The sequence below is a fragment of the Neofelis nebulosa genome, chromosome 4, assembly GCF_028018385.1.
Source record: "Neofelis nebulosa isolate mNeoNeb1 chromosome 4, mNeoNeb1.pri, whole genome shotgun sequence".
NCBI lineage: Eukaryota > Metazoa > Chordata > Mammalia > Carnivora > Felidae > Neofelis > Neofelis nebulosa.
This window is the reverse complement of record NC_080785.1, coordinates 5,625,082-5,644,775: the sequence shown is the minus strand read 5'-3', so window position 1 is coordinate 5,644,775 and position 19,694 is coordinate 5,625,082. Positions and strand designations below refer to the sequence as shown.

Sequence of the window (19,694 nt, the reverse complement as noted above, 5' to 3'; positions counted from 1 at the left end):
TTCTGATCTTGGGCCACGACGACAAGGCGGTCACGGGAACTTTGCGCAGTCTTCGTGTTTCTAGGATACGTTCCCAGAAGTGTGACTGCTCAAAGTGCCATGGGCGTGTGATTTCTGGGCAATACCGTGACCCGTCCTCCTCAGGACCGGGCCGTGCTGCCCTCCTGACTATGGCAGAGGAGGGGGGTCTGCTTCCTTCGTAGCCTCACCAACAGATGACACTGTCAAACTTCAGATGTGTATGTCATTATTTATTTATTCATTTATTTTTTTGAGGCAGAGAGAGAGTATGTGTGTGTGCGAGCGGGGGGAGAGGGGCAGAAGGAGAGGGAGAATCTTAAGAGGGTTCCGGGCCCAGCACAGAGCCGGAAACGGGGCTCCATCTCACAACCACGGGATCATGAGCCCAGATCAAGAGTTGGATGCTTAACTGACTGACCCACCCAGGCACCCCATCCAACCTCAGATTTTTGCTGGACCCTTGAGAAATGTCATCTGTGTCCCCTCCTGTTTCAACCGTTTGCTTTAACTTTGGTGTGGCATCCAGTGGAGTTGGTGTTTGGGTTGGTAAAATGTGGGACAGCCTTTCTCCAACTGCAGGGTCCTGAAATCCACACAGTCCAAACAGGCTTTGTTGTCGTTGTTAATAAAACGGAACAGAGGGGCGCCCGGGGTGGCTCAGTTGGATAAGCGTCCGGCTTCGGCTCAGGCCATGATCTCGCGGTCCGTGAGTTCGAGCCCCGCATCGGGCTCTGTGCTGACGGCTCCGAGCCCGGAGCCTGCTTCGGATTCTGTGTCTCCCTCTCTCTCTCTCTCTCTGCCCCTCTCCTGCTCATACTCTCTCTCTCTCTCTCAAAAATAAATAAATGTTAACAAAAAGTAAAATAAAAAGATAAAGAAATGGAATAGAACCGGTGCCCTGGGAAACTTGCCTTATGGGGAGTATATCCAACCGGCCGTGATGTGACCTCCTCACCGTGGCCCAAGTTGAAGGGAGTGGGCTGAGGATGAGGGGCCGGGCCCACAGTCTGCGTCTTGGCGGTGTGGCAGTCTGCCCCTAAGAGGGCCTCCGTGCACGGCTTCCCTCCCTGCACACACACACCGCCCCCACCAAGAAGCTGAGTCCACATCCTTCCCTCCCTTGACCTTGGGCTGTTGTGATCAACAGAGACACAGCCACAGGATCACGTGATAAGAAGCCCGGTGGTTTATCTCTGGATCTCCTGGAATCTGCCCTGGGGGAAACCAGCTGGTAAATATCCAACTGCCCAGAGACCACCCTGCCGTGGGGAAGCCCGAGCCAGCCAGGTGGACAGGCGGCACGGAGAAAGAGCCACCAACCAGCCCAGGCACCTGACGCAGGGTGAAGAAACCTTGAGAGCGCTCTGGCCTCAGCCACCATCTGGCTGAGGGTGCGCGAGGAACCCCATGTGAGAACTGCTGGGCTGAGCCAGGCAACCTCCAGACCTGTGATGACTCCAAACTATACTCCTTCTTTTTTTTACTGCTTATTTATTTATCCTGAGAGAGAGAGAGAGAGAGAGAGAGAGAGAGAGAGAGAGCGCACACGCGTGCATGTGAGCGGGGCAGGTGCAGAGAGAGAGAGAGAGAGACACAGAATCCCAAGCTGTCAGCCTGGAGCCCGACTCAGGGCTCAATCCCACGAACTGTGAGATCGTGGCCTGAGCCGAAATCAAGAGTCAGACACTCAAGCGACCGAGCCGCTTGGGTGCCCTCCCCTCCCACCCAGCCAGATTTCTCAATTTGGGGTGGCTTGTGATACAGCAATGGATGGCCAGAAAACTACGGAATCTCGTGAAAGCTAATTCCTCCGCACCTCAGTTTTCAAATCACAAAGTGGGAATCAGAGGAGTTCCTACCAGATTAGGAGTTTACATAAATATGCAAACATGGAACACCTAGGGGCTAACATATAAAGAGGTTATGGGGAAATGCTGCCTATTACATCAAAACACTGCCCTGATTTTACAGGCAAGGTGCCATTATTTAGGGGCCACATGCTGTTATTGAGCCCAGAAAGGCGGGGAGGGATGTAGGTTAGGGGCTTCCGGTCTAGGGTGAGACGCTCCTGCGGCGTTTCCAGTGTTTCAAAACGTGGAAAGGAAGCGCGCACGTGCCCATGGCCGCATAAACAATGAGGACGGACAGTCCCCTGCTTTCACCTGGAATGTCATCAGCTCTGATGACACTGATTATCTCCGGCTGATCAGGAGGCTGCTATCAGGAATGGCTAAATGCAGAAGCTAGCAGCAAATGCTTATCAGACAATCTTTTAAAACTCAGGATGAAAGGGAGAAACCAAAGAGGCGTCTTGGGGGGATTTTTTTTTTTTTTTTTTTTTTTTTAGTATGTTAGAGCCGCTGATGTACTTATTCGTTTAAGTAGCGTCCGTGGGTCTGGAATTGTGCCAGATACGAGACATTCACAGGTAAGACACACACCCCTCTGCCGTGTCAAGATGGGGCTGGGGGAGGGGACAGAATGCAAAGGGACACGAGGGACCTACAGGGCGCGTCCTACATCGTGAACATGGCTCTGGTTGCATGCCTGGGCACATCACCATCTGCCTAGCTGCATACTTAAAATTGGTGAATTTTATTGCATGGAAACTATAGGTCAATAAATCTGACCACAGGGTGACCCCCACCAGCCACCACCCATCCCCATGCCATAGGGGAGAAAAAAAAAAAAAAAAGAAAATCACACAATCTGCAGAACACAGGGAAGATGTCTGCGTTATTAATCCTGGAATATTGAGTGTGCTTTTTCATGCAGTGGGAGTAGAATTTTCAGGAAGCAGCTGTGCAGTGTGGGTGATAGTTGTACTTTATTCGCAGCAAAATTCTCTGGTTTCAATCGCCCTCCTGGTGACAAAGCACCTTATTACACTTGTCAGATAGGGGCACAGTTGTCCCTTCCTCCCCTACCTGGGATCTGAAGACCCGGCATGTCACGTTCCAGAACCCAGCCCAGACACATGCGGTGACTACCGATCTAGGGAAGAGAGGTTTGTTGGACACCAAGAGCCCGATTTCTCCCAAAGGTGAATCCCCAGTATGTGAGGTGTCACAATCCTACGGGGGTGCTTAAATGTCCTATCCTTTATCTGGATCCTTTATCTGGCCCTTTATCTGGATCAAGGCAATACTTAAATGACAACCATGAGAGACAACCCATTAAAATGAATCCCTTCTCTGAACTGGTAGGTCATCGGATTATGAATCTCATAAAAGGACCCTGAAGGCCTAGGATGGCAGAAAAAGTGCTTGGAGCAGGCCAGTGCGGGGGCCACGGGAACGGGGAGCCTAGACATAAAGGAAGGCCCTCGAAGTGGGGAGGGGGGAGGGGGGTGCCCAGAGACACTCAGGGGCCGAGGCTGTGACTTCCTGCCACTCCTAACTACCCCCTTCCCTCCAGCCACGTGGCTAGTTTAGGGATCACCAGCACGGAAACCACGGGCGGATATTTAAATGTGATCGAGAAGGTCGACCACAGCTGGCTTATCTCCACCCGACGTCCCCACTCACTGGCACTCCAGATTCTGTCGAAGTGGCATTACTGAGACCCTAAAAGCACCTGCAGTGTCAAGACTGGGTGATGTCAGGTTTATTTCATTGTTAAGCACATTTTATAGTACTCTAATTTTTTTTTTTTTTTTTGACAGTTAGCATTCCGAATAAGACACAGCTGGTACCTTTCGAGACTCTGGATTAGCCACAGTCCCCAGGCATCTGGGACTATTGAAAAATACTCTTCGGATTTTTCATATACTTTTTTTGCAATCGCACCATGATTTCCTTATCTATCCCCATGAATGAAACTAGAGAAAGCCGATTTGGGGGGAAACTGTTAGACCTGGTATCTTGGTAGACCTTGGGCAAGAAGGTCTAGAATCTTCTTTTCAGGTGAATGAGCCCAGTCGATAGTCCAGGTTCCTCTCTCCAGCCTGAAGCCAGTCCTCAGTGCGTGTAAGATGCTACCAAGGGCCTCTGAGCTTCCCGGTCAGTAGGCGGGGGTGGGACCCAGGAATGCGCATTTTAACAAGCCCCCAGGCCACCCTCTGAGAAACACTGGGGGCTCTGGTCCATTGCCAGAGGTCTTTCCTCCCCACTTAGGAGAGAGCAGGCGCAGGGGTGAGGGTGGGGTGGGGTGGGGCATGGTCCTCGGCTACCAAGTAGGGATCTGGGGAAGAAGAGGAGAAGAAGGGGAAAAACAAATCCTGTATACGGCGGCGTGGCCCGGTGCCCTCTGTCTACGCGGCCAGGAGAAGGAACAAGCCCTTCTGGAGAGAGCAGCCAGGTGGCCGCTGAGAAGGCCTGGAGGGGCGTCCTGACACTACCCCAAGGGAGACGTCCCCGGGGCCCTGCACGGGGAGGCACCCAGAGCCCCTTCCCAAACCCCAGGCCTGCTGGAGCGAGGCCCCTCCTCTCCTCCTCCAGGACCCGCCTTTCTCTCCGAGTATCCCCCCGGAGTTTTTGTTGGAAGACCAACCGGCAAGCGCATTTCAAGGCTCTGTGATTTGAGCAGATAAGTGTGGGATGAGTCAGAGCGAGTGGGTGGAGACAGATGCCGGCGGCCAGCTCTGAGCCAGGCCTGGCCGTGCTGGGTAAGCGCCCGGCTCTGGTCTTGGCCTTGGCCTCGCATGAAGGGCGAATCCCACCAGGGGATACAGGGCTCTGGGGTTCGGAGTGGAAAATCTGTTCAAACGGATGAATCCCCAGCCCCTCCTCCACCCCCCCTGCCCTAACTCGTGCAGCAGCAGCAGCCTCATTAAGAGGCCCTCGCACACCTGTTAGAGGCCAGAGCCCGTGTGATTGAGGGGTCTGTGCGGGCGCCTGGCCGGGCCCGCCCCCCCCCACCCCCCCCCCCAGAGTCTGGGTACTGGAAGTTTCCCTCTCATCTTCATTTGCTGGGCCTTACAAACATACCGTTCCTGCTCGCTACTAAAATGCAGACACCCCTCCCAGGACGCACGGCAGGTCGGCTCAGTCTTGACTCTGAAATAGGAATGCCCCTCCGTCTTCTGAGCCTGTCACATACCCTCTCAGGAGTGTCTGTTATCCAGAAAGCTCAGCTTTGTGGAACCACGTGTTTCCTGCGCACGCTGGGTAGGGGACGGATCAGGTACCTGTGATGGCACTTTCAGGATTAGGGTTAACTGGACTTTCTGGATAAGCACAAGTCATCCTTCTGATCCCTATGGGCGAAAATCCTCAACCGACTTCACACGTCTCAAAGCTTTGCTAAGCGCGTGGTGGGCGGGATTTAGCCGTCAGGTGGCCACGCTTTGTGCAAAGCACCAGGATCCCTGCCTCCCCCGGCCCCGGAGCCGAGGGCAGGGACCAGGGGTGCAGCCGTGAGGCCCCGGGTCAGATTCACGCTCTTCCGGAAGGGGTCCTTTTGCTTTCGTCCCTCCTACCTTGGGTTCTGTCATCTTTGCTCCTTCCCAAGAGGGTCCCACACCCGATATGGTTCGCATGGTTCACGGACGACTCCGCGGGCTGCTCCCGGTCAAGGGGAGGGTTGTGGACCGTCCCTGCGCTAAGTGAGGGTAACGTTCTGCCTGTTCCCTCACGACCTTTCCCCGAACACAGGCCACCCCAGCTCTGCCCTCCACCTTGGAAGTCTCCAGGGCCCCAAGGGCCCAGACGGGTCAGCCCCACGTTTACTTCCAGCCATGAAAATGTGACTCCGAATGTGCCGCAGCCGATGGAACTTGCAAATCACAGAGAACGCCTGCACTTAAGGTCAAATACGTGAGCTGTGCAGGTTATGCGAAAAGGAAAAGCCCCACTGAGTTTTCTGAGGCCTGGGACTGCCTCTTACCTCTCCTTAGCTCCCGACTCGGTACTTGGCTCTCTCTCCAAAGAAACCCTGTCCTTGGGGCCCTCGGATCATAGCAGCCCTGAACCAAAAAGAAAAGGCAGACCAGCCTGGGGGAGAATGTGAACCGCCGACTCCACAGCCCTCCATTCTGCCCTCCTTGGGCTGCCTGGAGCCCCCCCCACCACCACCACCTTGTTGCCAGCCCCCCAACACGGCTGTGGGGGCAGACAGTAGGGCTGAGTCTGCTCCGACTTGCTGAGTGTCTGTTCCCTTATTTACTGGAATCTGTACAGCGAGTCTCTAACTCACGGGCGACTAACGAGATGAGGACATTCTTACCAAGCAGACGGCAGACCCCCTTAAAAGCAGACGTGAGGCAATAAAATGCCACCACACACCTCACTCGCAAAGGAAAATCAAAACAAGAACCCAAGTCTGGCTGTTTTTCCTCTGCTTTCTCCCTACCTCCCCCTACACGCTAGATCTTAGGGTGAAAGATGCCAAAAGAAATCAAGAAAGGAATGTACGATTCCAGGAAGGTCATGCAAATGTGCTGCTGTGACCTTCAGGAGATGGCGGTGGCAGGGGGACCACACTGAGATAGACAGCCGTGTCCACATGGGACAGGTGGGGCAGGAGGGGGGGCTGGGATTGGCCAGCTCCAAGGACAGGTGGGGACCTGGCCAGACCAGCACAACAAGGGAACCACCAGAACCCAGTGGAACCCACAGCCCTCCAGCCTTGATTTCCTGATGAATAATCAAAGTGATAAGACCCAGAGAATTCTATCCGAAAACCAAATCACTTCAAGGCCCTGCTTGGAGAGAAATTCTTCTGGGCTCAGCTGGGGCATCCCACAGCTGAGCACTCACCTATGGGAAGAGGGCAGCTACTGACAAAGCATCGATTACAAGCTGGGAACTGGCCCTTGGACTTTTTGGGTAAGTAGAGATCACCCTTCTGATCCTTATTGGTGAAAATACTTTTAGGTCCACTGGCTCGCTGGTCACCACGCCATGATGGCGGCTGATACACGAGTTTTCACTGTTGGACATTTGCCATGTGCCCATGCAGTGCAGTGGGAGGAGGGGACTTTGGCGTCGGAGGGCCTGAGTCTGAACCCCAGTTCGCCATTTACTGGCTACGTAAGCTCGGCAAACAGTTCAAGTTCACAGGGCCTCAATTTCCCCCTGTGTAAAATGAGGCAAACCTCCCAGGATCGTCTTGAGAGTTAAGATCATCGGCATCCATGAAAATGCCAACTGTGGCACCTGGAGCCTAATACATAGTCAATAAATATTTACCAGAGCATAAGGAGCTAAGAGCAGGTCATAGGGAGGCAAATCCCTTTAAGAAATGAAAGCCTTAACTGACCGGAGGGAATTATCAATCGAATCCACCCAGAAGAACTGAACACAACCTAATATAAAATAACGCATAAAACAAAAAGTATACGCATGGACCTATATTAGCCCACAGGCTGAGTACGAGGGAACACTAAGGGGATTTGCTAGAAGGTATGGGTCAAGCCTCATCAATATGGGCATCCCGTGGGAGGAAAGAATTCAACACTTTTTTTTTTTTTTTTTTTTTTTAAAGTGAAATATGTTCATTCTTAAAGCAAGTGACCTCTGTGATTCAGCCTAACTCTGTTTTTTTTTTTTTTTAATTTTTTTTTTTTTTTTTTTCAACGTTTTTTTTTATTTTATTTTTGGGACAGAGAGAGACATAGCATGAATGGGGGAGGGGCAGAGAGAGAGGGAGACACAGAATCGGAAACAGGCTCCAGGCTCTGAGCCATCAGCCCAGAGCCTGACGCGGGGCTCGAACTCACGGACCGCGAGATCGTGACCTGGCTGAAGTCGGACGCCCAACCGACTGCGCCACCCAGGCGCCCCAAGAATTCAACACTTTTAAAGGAAGAAAAGAGCATACGGTTTGAAAGAGAGCAGTGCGGAGGTCAGGAAAATCCAAGAAGGATTCCATTACTTAACAGCTGAGCTGAAAGCAGGATGCAGAATTAAAACCTCCATTTTGAGGGAGCCCTGGCTATCCAGTACTATTCACTGATGAGGTCAAGGCCAAGCGTCGGACTCATCTTGGATGACCAGTGCCTGGCATATAGGACTCAAGGGTGTGTTTCCTCTTCTCTGGGTCAGGGAGTGAGCTGGGCTGCTCTCAGAGCCAGCAGTCAGCCCGGCGAGAGGCGCACGGAGCCCCGCGGGGCACTGGGCCAATGGCAATCTGCTCATCACAACGTGGGCTGGCCGCTCGCTTCCCTCCCCTCTGCCCCCACTAGGTACGAGAAGTGCCTAGCCACAGCTGACAGCACCTGCATTTATATTTTGGGGTCTCCCCTGCACTCAGGCACAAGCCTGCGTCCTGCTGTCCCCAGGCCCGGGGGGAGCCTGCCGAGCCCCAGCCCCTCCGCACTGCCCCCTCCCAACGGCCCCCAGACGGCCAGTCCGCTGCCTTCGGCACTTGGTACCTGCCGAAATCCCATGCTTGGTTCTCTAGTGCTTCTCAAGTCTTGAACGATCTAATACGGTGTCTCCCCTCCCCCAGACTGTAAGTCCAGAAGCAGAGAATCAAGCCTCATTCTCCTATTTTCCTGCCCCCACCCCTGCTGGGTAACCCCCCCCAATCAGCAGGACTCAAGAACCAGCCACACAAACTCTGAGCTGAAGTTTGGTCACGCATGACCGATCGGGGTAGCCCCTGGCTTACAGAGGGGGTCGTGGGGGGCGATCCAAACACTCAGCAGCGAGCTCCAAGCAGCGAGCCCCCCCCCCCCCACCCAGGTGTCAGCAGAGGTGGGGGTGAGAGCCCGCGCGGCCTCCGAATCCAGCCCTTTCTGGGGGCGGTGCTACCACCTCAGGTGCTCGGCCCCCAGCTGTCCCCTCCCCACCCGAGACAAGCCTTGGCTCAGTCATGGGTGAGGACATCTCCCATGTCTCCCTCTGTCTGCCCCCTCCCAGCTGCCGTTTTCTTCAACGCCTTGTTCGTAAGTTAAAAGCAACAAGTATGCCTCCTGGAGCTCACCCTCGGCCGGCAGGAGACGCGAGTGCGCGATCACGAGCCTTCCGAGGCCACCACGGGCGGTGCCCAAAGGCTCCCACATCATCCCCATCCTTTTCTGTTCGGGACAGATTTAATAAGTGACGGCTCGGGGACCGGCGGAAGGAAAAGAAAGGCAGCCCGTGTGGATCCCGCCAGGATTTCGGCAGGGAACTTTCAGCAGCGGCGGCGGGAAGGTGGGGCCGAGAGAGCCACACTCAGGAACGGGCCGCTCCGGCTCCGGGCGGCCCGCGGGCGCAGGGGGAGGAGGGACAGAACGCGGAGAGGGAACGGCGGCCGGCGAACACGCCCCCACACTCACACCACCTTCCCTACGGATCCTCTTTAAACCCCGACGAAAAGTTACATAAGCACCAAACACACAGCGCCCAGGTGGGGAAGGAGCACTGAGCTCCGCCCGGGGGTGTTGAATTCAGCAAGAGGCCCCCGCGGAACAAAGCGCCGGTTCGGCATCAGTCTGGCAGACGGAGGAGACAAAGCGTCAGAAGGGGGGCGGGGGGCGGTGGGGGGGGGGGAGCCGCACACCCGGGAACGCACAGTCATCACGCGCTGGGGAATCCGGCTCCGGGGGGTCGGCTTACTTGGCCCCGAGGGGTCCCGGAGGTCGCCTCCTGCGGGCGCTGACGGCAGGTGCACGACGCTGGCCGGCAGGACGCTGGTGCCGCAGACACGGGGCTCCCAGCTCCGGCGGATGCTGCCGCCTGCTCCAGAGGCCCATGAGAGAAGGGGTTTCCCGGCCCCCTCAGCACAGGCGACTTCCAGGGCTCGGCTGCTCCCCGAGCCGCCGCCGCCGCCGCCCGTCTGCAACAGATGGGGACCGGGGCTGGGCGTGTTCCCAGTCCCCAGAGCGGCGCACCAAGCGGACGGCAGACAGCATGAGCCGGCCCGGCACCGCGCGGGCGAGGGGAGCGGGTGTGCTGCTCAACACGCAGGCAGAGCGCGGGCAGATCCCCTCAGCGACGGGACCGCAGCCAGCTGTCATCACCACCTGTGCCAGGGGCTGCCGGGGAGGCGACTCCTTACTACACAGCAAGGGAGCGGGAGGGAGGGCCGAGCCAGGTCTCTTAAAAAGACAGGCGGCAGGACAAGCGAAGGCAGCAGAGGCCGACGATGATGCAGCAGCAGCGGCCGGCGGCATCCGGGCCCGCGGCCCCGAGGCCGGCAGAGCCCCCTGGGCCGTCCCCCTCCGCCCAGGCCTGCGAGCTTCGGAGCGAAGGGCCCGGTGGCTGCAGAAACCCTGACTCCCTGGGGATCCCCGCCCTTGGACTACGGAGGATGCAGTTTTCTCTCCGGCAGGAATACTGGCGAAGGCCCTTCCCGAAGGCTCTGCTAGGGAAATTCCCATGGGAAACCCGGTCCCTCAGCCCCACCCGCACAACCTGCAGACACATCTGGAAGGCGGTACGGGCCTCGCTTTTTTTTAACCCTGTCTTATTATCTGTAATCCTGACGCTCTGACATCGGGGCCACCCTCCGTCCCCCCGACCCCGGTGGGACTGCCCTCCGCGGGCTAGCCGCTCCCTAGAGAGGGTGCACGGCTCAGCTGGGAGCACACCCCTCAGACACACGACGGCCCATCCAGAGTGCACACAACCTGAGCTCCTCTAACAGCTTCGCGCTCTGAGCCACTATGCTTGGCACACTAATCACCTGGATGCAGGGCCCGCACAGCCGGGGACGGCCGTCAGACCCAGAGCCCGCCGAGCCCAGACAATCACAAACCCCCTACCCTGCCTCACGCGTTCCCTCCTGCAGAAACCTCGATAGAGCTTCCTGCCTACACCTCCCTCTCACGCCTTCTGCCTCCTGACCCAGCCTGGTGCCTCTCTGCGTGGTCCAGTGTGGCATACGTGCCTCCTGTTTCTAGGGATCCGTGAGCATGGGAGACTCCTTCCTTCGCGACAGTCATGTGGGTGTCTTCCCCTACCTGATTACAACAAATCCCAAGTACCCTGAACACGCTTCCCCGGGGAGTGTCAAGCCGGTTGGTAAGAAAATGGATCAGGAGAAAATGAGGCTAGGGCCCCCCGCTGGCCCGGTCCGTGGTACGCGTGACTCTTGATCTCAGGGTTGTGAGTTCGAGCCCCACGCTGGGTGTAGAGATTACTTAAAATTTTTAAAAACCTTTTTATTTTATTTTATTTTTTTAAAGGAGAGCGGTGCCCGGGTGGCTCAATGGGTTGAGCATCTGACTCTTGGTTTCAGCTCCGGTCACGATCTCACGGTTGGTGGGGTCAAGCCTCGAGTTGGGTTCTACGCTGAGCATGGGTCCTGCTCGGGATTCTCTCTCTCCCGCCCTCCGCCCCTCCCCTCCCAATAAATAAACTTAAAAGAAACTCATAGTACTTTTTTTTTTTTTTTTTAAGGAGACAATGAGGGTCCTTACTTCAGAACCCTGCAATGGTTATCCTCAAATAAAATTTACTCAGGACTTCAACTTTTTGGCAATGGAGAAACTGCTTCGAAAGATAGCAAGCAACTCATTGCTACAGGTATTCAAGCGGAGGAGAAGTCTTCTTTGAAGAATCTATTCTTTGCTTCTATGACAGGATTTAGCTGGCAGATCCGTGGTTCCAGAAAGGGGGGTTAATTGAAAGGCAGGGTAGAACAGATGTGGAGGAGGTATGCGGGAAGCTTCATAGGGAGAAAGTAACGTCGCATGGCTTCCAAGGCTCATGAACAAAGAGGCAACTGACTAAGAGTTTGGGACTTCAGGAAACTTCTAATAGGGTTGGAAGTCTGCGGCTTTCTTAAGGTCACTTTCTGCCCAGAGGGTATGGGGCAGTCACTGTTTATCCAATGGTCCCTTCTGAGGCCAGAGAGATCACAGGCGTGGGCACAGTGCCAGGGTCTCCCTGGGCACCGGGAAAGCTGAGCCGACCTGAGACAGTCACCTGAACCGGACTGTTTTCTTGCCTGAGGAAGGAGCGATGCGTTACCTAAAGGACCTCCGGGCCCTCTCGGACCTAAACACACACATTCTGTGACAACAGCTCGGATCCAAACCATCTCTCTGAACCTCAGATCTCCCTCCGAGAAAACAATCGCCCTGCCTGTCTCTCAGGGCTGCTGTTGGGATAACGGACGAGGAAGCATTTGGACACAAACAAGCAGCAACTTGGGATGTACAGGATCATTCTGGAACCAGCGGGCTGTACTAGTGTAAACTCACAGTTTAGCAAGAAGCTGGTACCATTTAGCGATGAGCAAAGTGCCGTCACCCTGCGGCCAACCCCCTGGCTCTGGCACTCGGGGTCCACTGGAGACCCAGCCAACCACAATATTTTCTCCTGCTGCTTCTGGAACAAGCCTCGCTGGGTTAGCTGGGCTTGTTTTATTTTCTGTGCATTTTATTCCAAAGCATACACATAGGCCTGCGGAAAAAGCCTAATTAGTTTTGCTTGGAATGGCTGGAGATGCCAGGGAAGCTGGGTTTCACCATCCAAAGTGTTCAACTTGGAGACAAGTTGGAGCAGCTGGGCAGCTGCTGTCGGTCTTTGGAGACAGCGAGCTTGAGACAAGTGCCCGTGCATGACTTACGGGGGTGTGAGCGACTTTGTGCAGCCCTGACTGCCAGCGATTCCACGTCTCGGGTCCCCGGCGTCATTATGCAGCAGAGATCGAGGCGCACAAACAACCCCACTCCAGCCTGCCAGCTACCAACCACGAATACAGTTACTGTTTTCACCTGCATCCACTGCCACTCCCAAACTCTCCGCTGCACCCTGCGAACCCTGCTTCCTCTTCTGGCTTGGAGCTTTTCCACGATCGCCACCCTCCCCCCCCCACCCCCACCCCTGCCTCAGAGAGCGCAGGTCGGCTCTCCTAAAGGAGAGGCCAGGAGATCAAAGAGCTCTGTAGAACACCGGAAGACCACTGCCGGCCCAATCTCTGGTCTTGGGGATATTCCTGCCTGTGGCCCATCCCCTCTGACTCACTTCCCCTGCGCTAATTAATCTTCGTAAACACGGCTTTCTGAGCATTACCCGTAGCACCCTCCCCAGACCAAAAAAAAAAGACAATGCAAAACCAAAACAAGACGACCAGAAGGCTAGCTCCATACTACCTACAGAACAGACCACGTTCTACAGGAAGGGAAATCAGACCCGTGAGAGCCTGGCCCACAGCCACCCCACCTTCCAACCGCTCAGGCTTGCAGAAAGCTGTCACCCAGAGTCCTCATGGGCCCCTCAGCACCCCCATGCCTGCACACAACTGCCTCTACACTTCCGCACGCCTGGTTTTTCATCAAAATCCTGATGGGTCTCGCACCGCTCCCCATGCGCTTTCCTGACCTCTATAGGTTCTTACCCGGCCTCTCCCTCGGAATCGATTTCTTGAGTATATTTTTAGTGCTTAGGGTATTTACATACGCTATCTCAACTTGCACAAGAGGTAAATGGGTAAAATGATACTTTTTTTTTTTTTAAATCAATAAGGAAATTGTCGCTCAGAGGGGCTGAGTTGCCAAGGTTACGAACACGTCAGTCGCAACGCCGGGATTTAATCACAGGTGCGTTCAGTCGCGAGCCTGACTGTGCTCCACACCGTGCTAACAGGCCCACACCCCCTTTTACTTGTTTATTTTTGCTTAGTTGCTTCTTCTGGTTTTTCCGGGGCAGGGGCTCGTTCATTGCTTGTGTGATTAAAAAGCAGAGGGTTCGGGGCGTCTGGGTGGCTCAGTTGGTTGAGCGTCCGACTGGGGCCCAGGGCATGATCTCGTGGTTCGTGAGTTTGAGCCCCGGGTTGGGCTCTGTGCGGACAGCTCGGAGCCTGGAGCCTGCTTCAGATTCTGTGTCTCCCTCTCTCTCTCTGCCCCTCCCCTGCTCGTGCTCTGTTTCTCTCTGTCTCTCGATAATAAATAAATGTTAAAAAAAAAAAAAAAAAAAAAGCAGAGGATACGCTCCCTCTTGAAGTTGGAAAGTCCCATTTTAGGGGTCCCCAAGCAAATCCACAAGGCACGTGAAGGTTTACACACAGGGGACAGACTCTTGCATGTGCAAGAAGGGGATTATTGTCAGATGTGATCTGATGGAGTCACGGGTCCTGGTGCGAGGACATCGCAGCATATCAGAGCAAGGCCTTCAAAGGCTACAAATAACCAGGGAAACGTGGCAGGAAAACCCCAAACCGTTCCCTGCATTACCTCAGCTGTGTGAGTGCCACAGAGGACTGGAAACACGCGTCACATGTGAGTAGAAGGGTGCCTTGCCCCCGGTCACGGGTAACAGACCGGGGTTCCAGCACAGGCCCTTTGCCAAGTCCCCTGCCACCTCCAGCCGCGAGCCTAGACGTCACACGCCGCATGCCAAGCTCGTCCTGAGCCGCCGCGGCAGAAATGCAGCCACAGCCCTAACAGCAAAGGGCCCCACGGCCCCACGTCCACGCTGGCCACGGCGCCAGGTCTATGCGTCACCCCGCTTGTGGAAACCCAAAGACCGACGGCGGCCGCCCAGCAAAGCCTATCTCCCTCCTTCCGTAGGTGGCCGCGGCCGGCCCTGTGCTCCGGGTGGCAGTCCTGGGACCGGCCAGATCTCCGCCCAGAGAAGCCCAAGGCACTGAAACCAAAGGGTTCCCTGGGCCCAGTGCCCAGCTCCTGGCCGCACTGGCTGCACTTGTGTTTCACTGAGGAGCTCGGCAGCCCAGAAGAGGGGACATGGGGAGGCCTCGGCACCGTGTTGACTTAGCCATCTGCTGGGAACGGTGTCAGAGACGTACAGGGTCAAGCGGGGATGTTGACGGTGGTGGCACTTGACCTGGGAATCTCATTCCTACAAACAGCCCGAGGCCAGCGTTCCTGCATCTATTAAGGCACCGCGGACACGCTGGGGACAGCTCGGTAGCTTCTAAGACACCCCCTGTGACCAAGAGGACCGCTCAGCGCTTCCAACATCCTTAGTGAGATCTAGACCAGAAGCCTTGTTAATCAGCTCAAGAAACTTAGAGCTCTTTCCTCTCGGTGAAACGATGCCTTGGTGCCCAAGGTAAGCTAAGTGCTGGCTCGGGCTGGCTCAGTTAGGACCGCGCGGGCTGCGGGACCCTTGAATGAGCCAGCTAGAGAATCTGCTCAGGAGCAGTGGCAAGACGTGCCTTGAGCTACAAGGACAGGTTGTACCCAGCGCCTAAAATCGTTGGGGGTGGGGGGGGGGGTGGGGGGGGTGGCAGACTCTGGTCTCAGATTTCCTTTCACTGAAAACACCGCCTGGATGGGGCGCCCTGGGTGGTTCAGCCGGCGAAGCATCAGACTTCGGCGCAGGTCATGATCTCACAAGTGGTGAGCTCGAGCCCCGCGTCGGGCTCTGTGCGGACAGCTCGGAGCCTGGAGCCTGCTTCGGATTCTGTCTCCCTCTCTCTCTGCCCCTCCCCTGCTCACAAACATACTACCTGGTACCGAGACTGTTGGGGTGTGTGCAGAAGCAGGGGACACACGGCCTTATCTACCTCCCGTACGGGTACGCTGCTATTCACCAAAGTACCCGGATGTTTGCTGGCTTAGAACCGTGTGTCTCACAGCCCCTTGCGGACGCCTCCGGCCAGGCGACCTAGAAGCTTGGCAGGTCCGGGACTGTAAACGCACGTGGAGCCCTTGGGCTCTCCTGCCCTGGTTTTAATGGAGAGGAACCCAAACCCAGCCCAACCCCTCCACAGGTAACCGTTTCTCTAACTTTCGCAACCAAGTTCTGGACTCTCGAAGGTCTTCAGAGACAGGCTACTGCGTGGAGCTGCACGTGTGGGGAGAGTGCGCCCAGGCCCCAAGGGCCCACCCCCCCAGCCCCCAATGTGGAGCGGGGTCCCGAGCCCCCCATCCACGGGAGCCCCGTGTATACTGACTGCGCGTGCGTGGGCTAGAGCCCGCCACCTGCCCGACGACGGACTTGCAGCTCTCAGCTAAGCCAATATGTATATGAGCTCGAAATCCCACGCGACCCCTTGTGTCGTGCCCCGGGCCACCCGGCTGGGTGCTGAGGGGGCCAGCAGCCGACCAGCAAGGGCTCAGCCCTGCCTGCGGGAAGGCTGGGCTTATTCGTGCGGCCCCGTGGTGACCTCTCCTGCCTGTCTGAACAAGTCCAAGGTGCACACAGTGCAAAGAACAGATGGCGGGAGGGGAAGGATTCGCCAGTGGTGCCGGCGGCCAAAAAGGTGATGCACACTGCGGGCTCACCGGCGGCCTTGGGGTCAATAAGACACACACACACATGCACACACACACATACACACACACGTCTAGGTATCTGTCTACCAAAGCCCACACGGACCTCTCCTCCTCTCGGGGTCTGCTCTGAGCCCACCCCCCCCCCTATACAAAGACCGTCCCGTGCCCCCTGCCTGGTTCCTCCAGCATCCATCCCGTTAACTTCCAGGGCCCACCCCATAGCTCCGAGGAGTACACGGTATTTTGAATACTGCCCGAAATCTAACTGAATCTCACCCAAGTTCACTGGCCGACCAAGGAAGGCTCTCCTCAGACCCAGGAAGCAGGAGCCTGCCAGCCGGGACGCGTGGCCTCACCTTCAAGACAAATGGCCCGGCACTTGAAAGCCCCCGTCGTCCTCTTTCCTTTTGTAGTTAAGAACAGGACGCACTTCTCCCTTAACACAATGCTCCCTTGGTCTGTCGAAGGTCCCACAGCCCCCCACCCCGCGGCTCTCACTCGACCTCTTGTTGGTCCCTCTTTCAATGACAAACACCGTTGCACGGAGCCCCCAACTACAAGACACAAGAGAAACAGAAGATAGACCCCCAGTCTCGGGGACTCGAGTCCCGCCTGGGAGGAAAGTCATGGAGACAAGAAAAAGCAGGCTGAGGGTCAATGTCATACCTCACCAGGTACCGACGGCAGCCTCTGCAGAAGTTTCCAGAAGGAAGTGGCTACTTTGGAAGACAGTCATAAAAAAGAGCTCCGTGAAAAGAGCAAGGTTGAAGCTGCGGGTTTGAGAGGTGAGCAGGAGCGGGTTAAGAAAAAGAGGCATGGGAGAGGGTCCTGGAATTTGTAAGGCTCCCTAGTACGTGCTCCCTGTTTGGTCCCTGGACATTCTGCCAAGGTTCTGGAAGGCTCTGGAAGGCTTGCAGCAAGCAAGCAGATCTTCTGTTTAAGCCCGAAGCCGGGCTGGGTACATCCCCAGCTGAACGCTGAGGGGCTGAGCTTGGCCACCTCGGGCAGGTGCTCTAGTTCTGAACGTCTGTGACCTAAAATCGCCTCAAAGGCGCCGCTGAACAGAAGGCTCCGGGCTGCCCAGGTGGCAGAAAGCAGGCAGCTCCCTCACACACACCAGGCTCCCCGATTTAACTGAAACCAACACAAATCACACTGGGGCACAGAGCAATTTTTCCCTCCAGATTGCCCTCTCTAACCGTGCCCCGAAGCGTGTCGTCTCTCAGGCTGGATTCATCTTCCTGGGCATACAGCGGAGGAGGGTAAGAGCCTTCACACGTCCTTGGACGCGGCTGCTACTTTTCTGCGCGTTCAAATTCCGGTTCTGCCATTTCCTGGCACTGAGACCTCGGACAGGCACCGAACCTCTCCGGGCCTCCATTTCCTCGTCTGTAAAATGGGGATTAACGATAACCGCCCCTGCCCCACAGGGTTGCCGTGGGCGTTACGTGGGCACGTACGTCTTCTAGATACAGACAGAGACCCTGCCTGGCGCACACGTGCACTGAGCGAGTGCGGGCTCAGTTTCAAGGACGTGCGCGGGGCCTGGGAGCTGATGGGAGCCAGCAGCCCGGGAGGCAGTACAGTCCGCTTCAACGACACGGGACGCCAATGTCAAAGGGGCCCCACGTGGCCTCTCACGCTATGACAACTGCCATTGGAGAGACAGCCACCGACACCGAACCTTAAGGCAAAGTAGGAAATGGTGGCAGGTAATCAAGACACACGGCCCGCAGGGTGGGGCGGGGGCTGGAGCCGGGCTGTGGGTGCCCATCGAAGCCTCCAGCAACGGAAGGGGCAGTGGGGCCAGGAGGAGGGCTTGGAGACTGCCGCCCCCTCTCCCCAACCCACCGACCACCGTTTAGTGAGCCTTACCTGGCACGAACCCTGCTGCGGCCCCACGGGGACAGAGGAGAAGCTGAACACGGTCCAGAGCACGTTCGTGTGGTGAGCTCGACGGATGGGTGTTCAGTTTGCTCAGAGGTGTTCAGGGACTCCGGGCTGGGGGGTGGGGAGTGGGCCGGTAGGACGTGGCCAGCCGCCCCAGTCAGTGATGGGGTGCCGGGGGGCAGGGGACAGGGACAGCCACCCCACCACGCAGTCAGGCTCCCTTCTTTCTCGCAAATGGCTCGACGGGACGGACGGAACAACGAATCCACGGCAAAAAAAACTTCAGCCCTGATTTAACAGAATAAGACCAAAACAACCAGGCTCCCTCATTTACCAGCCCGGGGAAGCTGAGCTTCTGCCAAGCGCGGGGCGTCACCGTGGGCACCTAAGTGTCCTTAGGACACCTCACGGGAACCCGGCCTTCAGCTCCCATCGCCCCCGTCTCCTCCCGTGCCCACGCCAGGAGGAATGTGCCTCGGCTGCATGACCTCGCGTCGCCCGGGGGCAGGAGCCCGGGCCCCAGCCGGTGACGGGCACTGGGGTGCAGGCCAGCCTTCCCACGTGGCCGGGTGTGGCCCTGGTGCACACCTGCCTGCAGACATCCCCATGAAAGTTGGAAGAACAGGAAGGTTCGCGTATCCAGGAGGTCGGTTGAAGGAATTCTGAACTGGGGCGCCCGGGGAACTCTGTCTGTTAAGCATCCAGCTCTTGATCTCAGCTCGGGTCACGATCTCACTGTTCGAGGGATTAAGCCCCGCGCTGAGATTGAGATTCTCTCTCTTCCCCTCTGTCTGCCCCTCCCCCCCTCGAAAAGAAATACATAAACTTAAAAATAAAAGGAATTCGGTATCAGTTTTTCTGAAAATTGAATAAACGCTAAAACTTTTTAAGCACTTTAGCAATTTTATTTTTTTTATTTTTGAGAGAGAGAGAGCGCACGTAAGTGGGGGAGGGGGGCAGAGGGAGAGAGAAAGAATCTTAAGCAGGCTCCACACTCAGCGTGGAGCCCAACGTGAGGCTCGATCCCACGACCCCGGGATCGTGACCTGAGCCAAAATCAAGAGTCGGATGCTCAACCGACTGAGCCCCCCGGGCGCCCCAAAGCATTTTAACAAACATAAAAGCAGTGTCTCCGAATGCATTATAGCCTTCTTCGCTGTGATGGGCTGAATTGTGTCTCCCCCACAAAAAGATATGTTAGAGCCCTAATGCCCGGAACCTCCGAATGTGACCTTATTTGGAAAGAGGGCCTTTACAGAAGTAATCAAGTAACAGTGAGGGCACTAGGGTGGCCCTGGTCCAATACGACTGGTGTCCTTACAAAACAGCAGGACTTTGGACACGGACAGACTTGTAGAGAGGGAAGAGATATGGGAAAGACGGCCATCCAGGAACCCAGGAGACGGGCCTGGGACAGACCCTCCCGAGGGCTCTCAGGGGAGCAGGGCCCTGCCCAGGCTTGCATTTCAGACTTTTGACCCCAGAGCTGGGACGGGACAGATTTCTGTGGTTCCACCCCCCAAACCCCCATGTGTGGTGCTTGGTTACAGCCACCCCAGGAAATGAAGACACTTGCTTTTTTTTCCCCTTCATTTTTTCAACAGCTTTATTAAGCCAGAGTCCACATACAATAAGGTCGCCCGTGTAAAGTGCACGTTAAATCATTTTGAGTCTATTCACAGGGCTGTGCAGTCGTCACCACAGCCAATTTCGGGACATTTTCATC

The 19,694-nt window shown here is 56.1% G+C and overlaps 1 protein-coding gene across 7 annotated transcripts in view; it reads right to left on the bottom strand.

Moving 5' to 3' along the window:
* The window catches only part of PRKAG2 (protein kinase AMP-activated non-catalytic subunit gamma 2), a 261,150-nt gene that overhangs the window by 202,571 nt on the left and 38,885 nt on the right, over positions 1-19,694 (bottom strand). The window contains exon 1 of one of the 7 annotated variants that reach the window (XM_058723751.1): positions 9,507-9,613. The exons of the other annotated variants lie outside the window; for them this stretch is intronic. The gene's annotated coding sequence lies outside the window, so the exon portion shown is untranslated. Of the gene's footprint in view, positions 1-9,506; positions 9,614-19,694 lie in introns of those variants that run through there. 7 annotated transcript variants of the gene reach the window in all.